Source organism: Coturnix japonica, chromosome 2 (assembly GCF_001577835.2).
Source record: "Coturnix japonica isolate 7356 chromosome 2, Coturnix japonica 2.1, whole genome shotgun sequence".
Taxonomy (NCBI): domain Eukaryota; kingdom Metazoa; phylum Chordata; class Aves; order Galliformes; family Phasianidae; genus Coturnix; species Coturnix japonica.
Window position 1 is genome coordinate 26,223,588 of NC_029517.1, and position 9,506 is coordinate 26,233,093.

A 9,506-nucleotide genomic window follows, 5' to 3' on the forward strand; every position below is an offset into this window, starting at 1 on the left:
CTGGAGCTACCCCCCTTACCGTGATCACTCTTTGCCTTCTTGTATTCAGTGTTATTTTGAATTTATGTTTGGTTATCCATAGCCCAGATGCAGAGTATTCAACTTTCCTACTGGTTTACATCAAAGATGAGAAGGATTTCAATTTCTAGTGAGCATCAGTGCTCTGTGCACTGACAAAAACTTCTGTATTTTTTTTCTCTGGAACAAATCAGGTGTCAAGCCCCATCTATAAATCAGCTGAAGGAAAATGATCTTTCTTGCAGTGGGTGCAACCCGGCAGCAGTATGTGCTCTGTGTTTCTATAAGTGCCTGATAGGTGGCCACTAATGCAATGAGAAACACAGGATGCTGGTGCTCAAACACAGAGTGTGAAGTTGTAGTGACTCACTTGGTTTGCTTTGTTCTCAAGGACTACATCTTAGAGGTTCAGAAGGTAGCAGCGGATGATTGAGCAGTGTATAGGAACCATGAGTTGTAGCTTGGGTAATTCATAATGGACATCAGGAAGATCATCTTCATGAGAAGGGTTGTATAGTGGTGGCACAGGTTACCCAGAGAGGTGGGAGGACAGCTTTGCTGTCAGATTTCCAAGAGCTGGCTCAACAAAGTTTGGATCTTATTATTATTCGGCTATCCTACAGGGGGAGGGGATTGGAAAGAGGATATTTAACCTGTGCCTGACTTTTAACTGTTTAACAGTTTATAACATGAACCTTGCAATTATGCAGCAGTCTGTTCCATCTGGCTTATGCTACTAGGCAGTTCCTACTGCTTCTGAAGGCTTCTTGCTGCAATGCTTGTTGGCAAATATTGACAAAATATACTTTATTTATACAGTATCTTAATGACGTGTCATAGACCACTGGTTTGGCTTCCCATTGAGAAAAGTCATTTTGTTGCACAGTGTTTCAAACTTCACATTTTCCTTTTTTTTTTCTTTTTTTTCCCATCTGTATAAATATATACTAAAGATTGCCTACGTATCTATGCTGGTTTCTAAAATAATCTCATATTTGCCAATACAACAGGAACATTAAGGACAAATACCTCATATACCTTAAAAAGGTCTTAAGAAAAAGCCCTTAAAAATCCTTGTAGAACTACAAGTCCTGACAATACCAGTGACAAAATTATTCCCCTTTCTGTATTCTCTGATTGTATGAATGTCTTTTTTTTTTTTTTTTCTTTCTTTCTGGATTTTTCACTACTCTTTGTGCTTAAACTCCACTTAGTGGGTCACAGAGAAGAGAGTCATCCTCTCTGTTCTTTTGCAGGGTAGCATTTTCCTCTCTGTTCTTTTGCAGGGTAGCATTTTATTGCCAGTAATCTCCTAGCACACTTTGCCAGTACACTACTGTGTGTTTCTTGTTAAGGAAGGAGAGTTCGTGCAGTATGCTGGTACAGAACAGTGATCATCCTCAAAGGTCATCCATCATGAGGGGAGTCTGAGCCATTCCCTCAGTCAGAAACACATAAAAATGCAGTTAGCTTGGGTGGGAGACATGGGATATGTCTGCAATAACGTCCCCACTGATAAAATAAGAACTGAGAGGAGAGTGATGTAGATCAAAACCTGACTGAACTGCCTGTCTTGAATGGCACAAAACCCACCTTGAGGCCTTTCACTAATGGGACCCTTTTGCTGAAGGTTCAATACCCAACATAATTTAACATCTTCATTAAAGGACAGAAAGAATGAACCCTTAACAAGTCTGCATGTGATACACAGCTCAGAGGAATGACCAATAGACCAGATGGTTGTGCTGCCCTGCAGAGGAATATTCACAGGTTGGAGAAATGGGCTGGTGGGAACTTCTTTAAGTTCAACATACAGCACTGCAGTGTCCTGCACCTGGGGGTTTCAACCAGCTTTGACAAAAATGACTCGTGGGTCCTGGTGGGCAAGAAGTTGGACAGCATCAGATCCTTGCAGCAAGGGCAGCCTACAGCCCTGGGCTGCATTGAGCAGAGCATTGCCAGCAGGTTGAGGAAGGTGAGGCCACAGTGTGGAGCATTACAGAACTCCATATACAGCAGAAATATGGACATACTGCTGCAAATCTAGAAAATGGCCTTCGATGTAGTGAATGAGCTGGAACTTGAACTGGAACTCCTCCTGTAGAAGAGGAGGCTTAGAGGTCTCTTATGAATCAAGATGATGGGTAGAAGTGAAGATGATTGAGAAGAGTCTGGCTCTTTCAAGTGACAGATTAAGAGAAAATGGGCCCAAGTGAAATTTAGGAACTTCAATACAAATATAAGATAAATGTTTGTTCGTTAATTTTACCATTAAGATGATTAGACAGTGGAACAAGTACCCACAGAAGTTGTGGTCTCTCCAACCTCAGGCTGGAGAATCAGTCCAAAATTCAACTGGATGTGGCCTGAGCTGCTCCACCTGGCCTGGCTTTGATCAGGTGGAATTGGACTACACAATTGCCAGAGATGCCTTTCTTTTTGATTGTATGTATGTAGCATATATGAGTGAAAGCTTAAATAGTACAGAAGAGAACTTCTAATTGAACCCAGACACACTCCACTTTCAGCTACTGCTGACCTATTGCCACATAAAAGCTAAAATAATAGAAGAATGAAATAGTGCAGTCACAGATTAGGATGCTATTGCTGGAGCACTAATGACTAGTTATTCAATTTTACACAAGAGATGCTCATGTTTCACCACTGTGTGGGTCATATATCATAGAAATGTTAAATGATCCCTCTCAGAGTAGTTAGCTGGCTAATTAAACCAATTAGAATGACTTAAGGATACGTGTACTTAAAGTTTTGTTTAAACGTTTTGACTGGAAATGGCAAGAACACTCCCTCAGGTGGTGACACTAAACAAGCAGTATCAGTCACAGGGAACTGATAGGAGAATGGGTGTTACCACTCTCCTGCTGGCCCCATTCCAGCTGGTCTCATTGAGGCTCTATCTCCATGTTCAAATGAAATGCTTTCATACCTTCAACTGAGAATGACTGAAATAGAAGTGAGCTTAAAGCAGTATAGTCAACTTCATCCAGCTTTTTTCTGTACCCAGCTGCACCACTGGGAGATTTCTTAAGACAAAGGGTTAAGTCACAGGTGGTTGCACCAGCTGTGAAACTGAGTGGGAAAGATGGAGAAGGGAGAATGATCTGAAAGCAGAGCATTTAAAGACTCACAAGGAGCAGTATATATGTAAAATTGTGTATGTTGTAGATGGTCTGATAGGGTCTACTTGTGCTTTTAACCTGTCTGAAAGGAAAAGATTAAATACGGTGCCACTTCTTGTTTTCTGGTGAAAAGCATATAGCTATTCTACTTGAATGAGAATTCAATGTAAGAGCCCTTTCTGAGCAGCTGTGGGCCAGGACTTCAGTTCCTGCTTTCCTGCTGCACGCCATGCAGCTGCTGGAACTTCTGAGCAAACAAGCAGGGACTGGCTGGTACCAGCTGCCCGTTACGCTCTACAGGTGGCACCAGTAGAAATAACCTGTAGCCTGCTTCCTGCCATGGTGGGGGTGTGGAAATCAGCTGCACAGGGAATGTACCTGTCAGTGGTTGATTGGTCTTTGCTTACTGTGGTGCTGGTTTGGTGGATTGGCTAGCAGTGCTGAAATACAAGATAGTCATTCAAGGCAGACTGCTGCTCCCTTCACTATTTGAGTTGTCAATGCCAAATATCTTACTAAGAAGCAAAAAGTCAGAACAAACTGAAGGCATTGAATGGCTGACTCAATGGCATGATGTCAGTTGTCTAGGAGAGAAACAAAGAATAGAGGCTACACACAGTAACGCACAACATGGGTGCCACATGCTTCTGCCAACAGCCCACAGGCATAGAGGCCTGTAATGGCCTATTTTTGTTTCCTCTCAGCCTGCTGGTATGTTTGTGTTCATCAGTTCTTTCATCTGTAAGCTAAAAATGGTGAATATTAGGTATTTTCATTATGAGGTTATATGACAGATGTAGCCTTCATTATTCTTCTGTTATTTTCAAATAACCGGCGGATAGTTGGTAGCCACCTATTCCAGCCTAACCACCAATTCCAGCCCCATAAAAGTTCTGTTTAAAGTTTAGAAAGGTAGACACAAATATGTCACCCAGGAGCCCAGAATAACTTGCAGCTTTAGATGAGTTAGACATGAGCACTTGGGTATTGCAAATGCCATCCCTGTGTACGTGAGAAGCTGTGCCCATGGCCCAGTGTCACTGTCTTTACATTCTCCTGTAAAACCTTTCTCTTCTCTCCTTGTACAGAAGATGACAGTCTATTAAGACTGTGCATCCAGCTAATGCTTTCACTGTTGTTTTGTTGAAAGGTGTTCATTCCACTCAGGTTTCTTCTTTCTGTTGACCAATAGGATTGTAGCACCTGTACTTCCTTGTGAACTTCCTGGTTGATGTGTGTGATGTATCAGTATCTGTGCAGGGATCAGTCCTACTTTCTGCTCTTGCTGTGGTGGCTGAGCACCAGAAATAAATAAATAAATTTCTTAATATTGGTTATATAAAGCAGAATCATCCGAAAAGTCTAAGAGCCTATGTGAGCAGCAGCAAACTGCATCTTGAACTAGGAGACAGTCCTCCTGATGATTGTCACTGCTCTGCCCATGAAACTTAGGTGTTAATGTGCTGTAATAATAGGAATTTTCCAGCTGTCTCTCTGCAACAAGCAGATTGATTTTGAAAGAAAACCAGCCCATTAGGAACATAAATCTCATAATGCAAGTAGCTATACCTTTTAACTGTTTTCTTGCAGGTTGTAAGAGTTTCTGGGAGTGTTATGTGCATGTGCCTGTGCAGTGAAAAAGTTTTGTGTTACATGTTTGTGGGGTGCTTAGATAGTTCAACGGGAGAAGTTCTCACATGTGTATGTGCTTAGCAAAGCGAGGGCCTGGATACTCACAGGCTTTTTTGTTCCTTTTATTCCAGAATATATATATATATATAAAAAAAAGGTTTAATTTAATAAATATTTACCAAATAACTAGCATGTGCCTTGGAATATACTTAAATTCCAGCTTCTCTATGCAACTCTCTTCAATCTATCTAAATGTAATTTCTAAAAATTATTAGGTTAAACCCAAACTTTGTTACTGACCACATACCAATTCCTTCTTACAAAGGAGTCCTATTGTGATGGTTTGTTAGTGGTCTCTGAGCCTAAAAATGTCTTCCTATGTACAGGTAAGCCAATGTAAAGTCTGTCTGAAGCTGAACACCTCTTGCTTTTTCTGACAGCATCAGCTGGTCTCATAAAATAATCTACTTCCCCCTACAAACTGGTTTATATAGAAACTTTCCTTGATGAACATTTTGACATTGAAGATGCATCCTGCATGGCAGGAACTGAATTCTGTAAACCCACCTAGTCAAGCACATGAAAATGCTGCTCCAATTTTCTTTGTTTTGCTGACTTCTACCTGGTGAATCGTGCTTACGATGACCTCCAGGGCTTGTGAGCAGGAATCTGGCACAAACACAGCACTGGGTGTTGGCTCCCTGCTCTGTAGCACCATAGCAATTTGGGAGTGGCTTTGTTTAATTAATAATCAGAATACACTTCCTGCTTTTAGTTTTATTAGGGGAGGGTAGAGAGAGCAGCTGTGGCTGGTAGTAGTAATGAGATTTAAGTATTATGAGAGATGAATGACAAATTTATTTCTGTTCATGAAGGATGATATTATTTTTGATTTGCATGTGATTTATGAAGGATAATATTGCATTCTGAATGTACTGGACAACCATCCTCATGCAGCTCTCAGGTAGCAGATCTGAGATGACTATAAGTTAATGCTAGGTTTATTGTGCTAGTTAAACAATAGCTTGCGGCTGTTATCCAAAGAATGTGGCTCCAGTTTTACTAACAAGAATTGAATTGGGTATAACACAAAATGCAAATAAAAGCTCCACCTATTTTAGTTTTGCTGTATCTTTCTCCACACTTTAAGATTGCATTATTCTCCAGTTCATGCTAAGTCAGTGTCAAAGTCTCTTGTGAAAGACCTGGCAGTGCTTCTTTTTTCATTTGCTGTAGGTACCAACGCTGATATTTTGAAAACTCAGTGTGTATCTGGGGGCTCTAATAATAGCACCATTTCTTTGTTTTAGTGAAGGTACTCCCTCTCTGCCAGCAGCTCCCGCACCATGCATATCTTCAAAATAATAGTGGAATCAGATGTAGGGCATTGCCATTCATTCATTTTTCATTTCATTCAATCTTTCATGAAACTATGACTTACTCAACCCTTTGGAATGGACAGACTGACAGTCCAGAGAATTGGTTGTGTTTTTTTTTTTTTTTTTTTGAAGTGTTGATTGATTCCAGCTGGAACTCCAGGACAAAACATCAGGAATCCTTGAGAAATTTTTGACTTTGTACTTGGATCCACAGACAGTTCTACATCTTGGTCTTTCTGAGCGTACACAGGACTATGTTACCTGTGCTGGGTTTGCCAGAGCAGAGTGATGTTGTATGTGCACACCACAGTGCATGTAGGGGTATCTGCAGGTCACAACATAGCCACATAAACGTTTGGGAAAGCTTCACCCTTGGAATTAGAAATCTTAGCATACATGATATGACACCAGGAGATATTTTAATCCCTGAAGGAATAAAATGAGCTTGTTTAACATTGAGGTTATGGTGGGAAATAGCAGAGTTCATACTATCCTTTTAACAGGTGGAGTGCATCAGATTCTTAATTACAGATAGTCTGTTAATTTCATAACCAGGTGCTTTCATTCCTATCTACATCATCCATCACTTCTGCTGAGTCACTGGAGAACATACTCTATTCTTGGGTGAGCTTTGTTATATTGCTGGGTGCCCCTTCAGGCTACATGAAGAGTTTCACTTCTGCTAGATGTGGTGTTAAGGTTAAGCCAGCTGAGGTGTGCCTGTGGGTCATGTGAAAGCACTTAGTTCTGTTCTGGTTCTAGGCCAATTTCTGTAACAGTGCTGAGGCACCAGCCAGGGGTGAGATTTTGTCCCACACCCTGAATGACGTGAAGGTATGACAGTGTAGGTGTGATTACAAGTCTTAGTTTTAAGATGATGAGGCAAGGCAAACTTCTTATTACCTGCCTCATGTATTTTAATTCATTCATTTAAAATATTTTTCCAGGTAATGGAGATGCCAACAACGTTTGGAAAGCTCTCCTTGTGGCACAGGATGTGCATGTTAATTTATGCAAGCGGTGGAGCGTGGAGTGTCTATGTATTTATACATCCTGATACAGGATGTGCTGCAGAGATGTCCTGGAACCACCTTCCTCTTAATGCTTCATTTTAGCTCACTTGAAAAGTTAATTGGATAGAGTTTCTCAGTTTAAGCTGTAGCTTGGCTTGTGTTTCATCTTGGTTTAATCACTACCCTTCTTCCATTCTATATATATCTAATCAGGAGGTGGCCTAGGTCAAATAATATGTCTGCTGCAAATTTTGTTCTATTTGCAGTGTGTTTTGATAAATGATAGCAAATCTCCTCCAAAATGCTTCTACCAAATGGGAGTGTTTTTGTATTAGAATGTGAACGACTGCCTCATTATTTCTTATTGCCTTAGTGTTTTAAAGTACGGTTTCGGGGCTAATGTATAGCTATGCTATATATATCTGTGAAGGTTTCCGCTTCTCAAGCTGTTGCTAATTTAAGTTTCCAAGAACTTCCTTTTGTATAAAGCAGTTATTTATAGGCTTAGATTTAAATAACTTATTCTAAATTTCAGGACTGTCCAAAGTCTTTTTAACTCCTATTCCTGTTCCCTTTCCTGTTTCTAACCAATGCAAATTCATGTGTATCATTAACACCTACTATAAAAGTTTCAAATTACTGTGGCTGTCTATCGGATCTACTTTTTATTTCTTTTTTAACATCTATCTGAGTGTAACTGTCCATGTGAAGACTGAGCAGAAAGGTCTAGGTGTCTTGCTGAAGCATGATACAGTAGGCCTCCTTCAGTCAGAGGTTGGGAATGGTTAACTTTCTTCATGGCCATTTCAAACATTTGATATCTATTAACTTCATTGCTGGCTGTAGCAAAATTGGAAAGCATCACCAGCTTTTCTGATTGCTTTGTGCACAGTGATGTCAATGCCATTTATCTGGAGATCTTTTCACTGCTGTCAGAAACCAACATTCAGTGCTAACAACAAGCAGTGGCAGCAGTGATGCTATCTTGGGGAAAAAATGACAAAGCAGAGTGAATGCCTGTTCACCTGTGGGTAAGTCTACTCCAAACCAACAAGCCATGCCAGAGAATTGGGGGCTATTGGATAGAATGAATCTGCCTGCTAACAAAGCATGTGTTATCTTCAGTGGGTGGCAAGGCCTCCCATGGCCATGCACTGTGAAAGGTTCATGACAAGGAGATGGCTGCTGCTCTGGCTGAGGGGTGCCTCACTACCTGCCTGAACTGCAGCCCTGCTGCTGAGGGGCTCAGATAGGAGAGAGCAGGATGTGCTGAGCTGATAAACTGGGGGGAAATCTGAAGAAGTTTTTTGCCCAAGAGCCCGCTCAACAAAGATCCTAAACATACCTGTGTGGAGAAAAGCTGTCATTCTGACCCTGGCTGTTTTTTACTTTTCTGCTTATTTGAGATTAACATGGTGCTTTTCCTTCCAACTCCATCATATTGTAGTCTTGAAGGGAATACAAGAGTTAGCACATCCTGTAAAATAAAATGGCAGGGAATGGCTGCTGAACGCTTGGTCACTCTTATTGTATTGTTTGCAGGCTCTCTTGCATTGCAACAATTTAGAAGGGCTTTGGTTCATTATCTGGTTATGTCAAGTTCACTAATGAAGGTGAGGTACTACTGGGCACTCAGGGGAGTTACTGTGTGTGTGGAAAAGAGTCAAAGGGCAGTCCCTCCTGCATGGACTGCTTTGTGTGAGCTGGCCTGGATGGAGAGAGCAATTGTCAGTGCATCTCCTGTGTCTCTGCTTCTTCAGAGGGAGGGGGCTGGATTTGCCTATCTGGGTGCATTCCCTGAGACAAAGGGAGGATGAGCAGAAGCCTACTGTGCATTGGGTAACTGATGAAGTTGTGATGATCGTTGACAGCCCTTTCTGTCTCTTCCATACTGGAGTATGCTGGAGGAAGAAATGTGTGGTCGAGATGGTGATCCATGTGCATGTTTGGTGTGAACTTCCTGCAGTGCAGGAGAGGATGCTGTTGTCTCCTGCAAGCCTCATAGAAGCAGCTGAAGCCAGTCTTGACATGAGTAACCTTGAGCAATTGCTCAGTGCAGTCTGCAGTGAATATCTGCACTGTGAAGAGATTTGGCTAGCTTGCCTTCCCACTGGTGCTTCAAAAAGAAGGCTCTGATGCTAAACAAAGATAAATAGAATCAGTAGTATAATAGCCAGAGAGTGATAAACAAATGTTCAGCAACAATTAAAAACTCTTTACAGGGATCAGAAGTTTGCCCTCAATGATGCATGCCCACGTCTTTGCTGTTCCATTTGTGTCTTTTCACAGAGAAAAAGACAGAGGATGTTTTGAGCTAAAAGTTC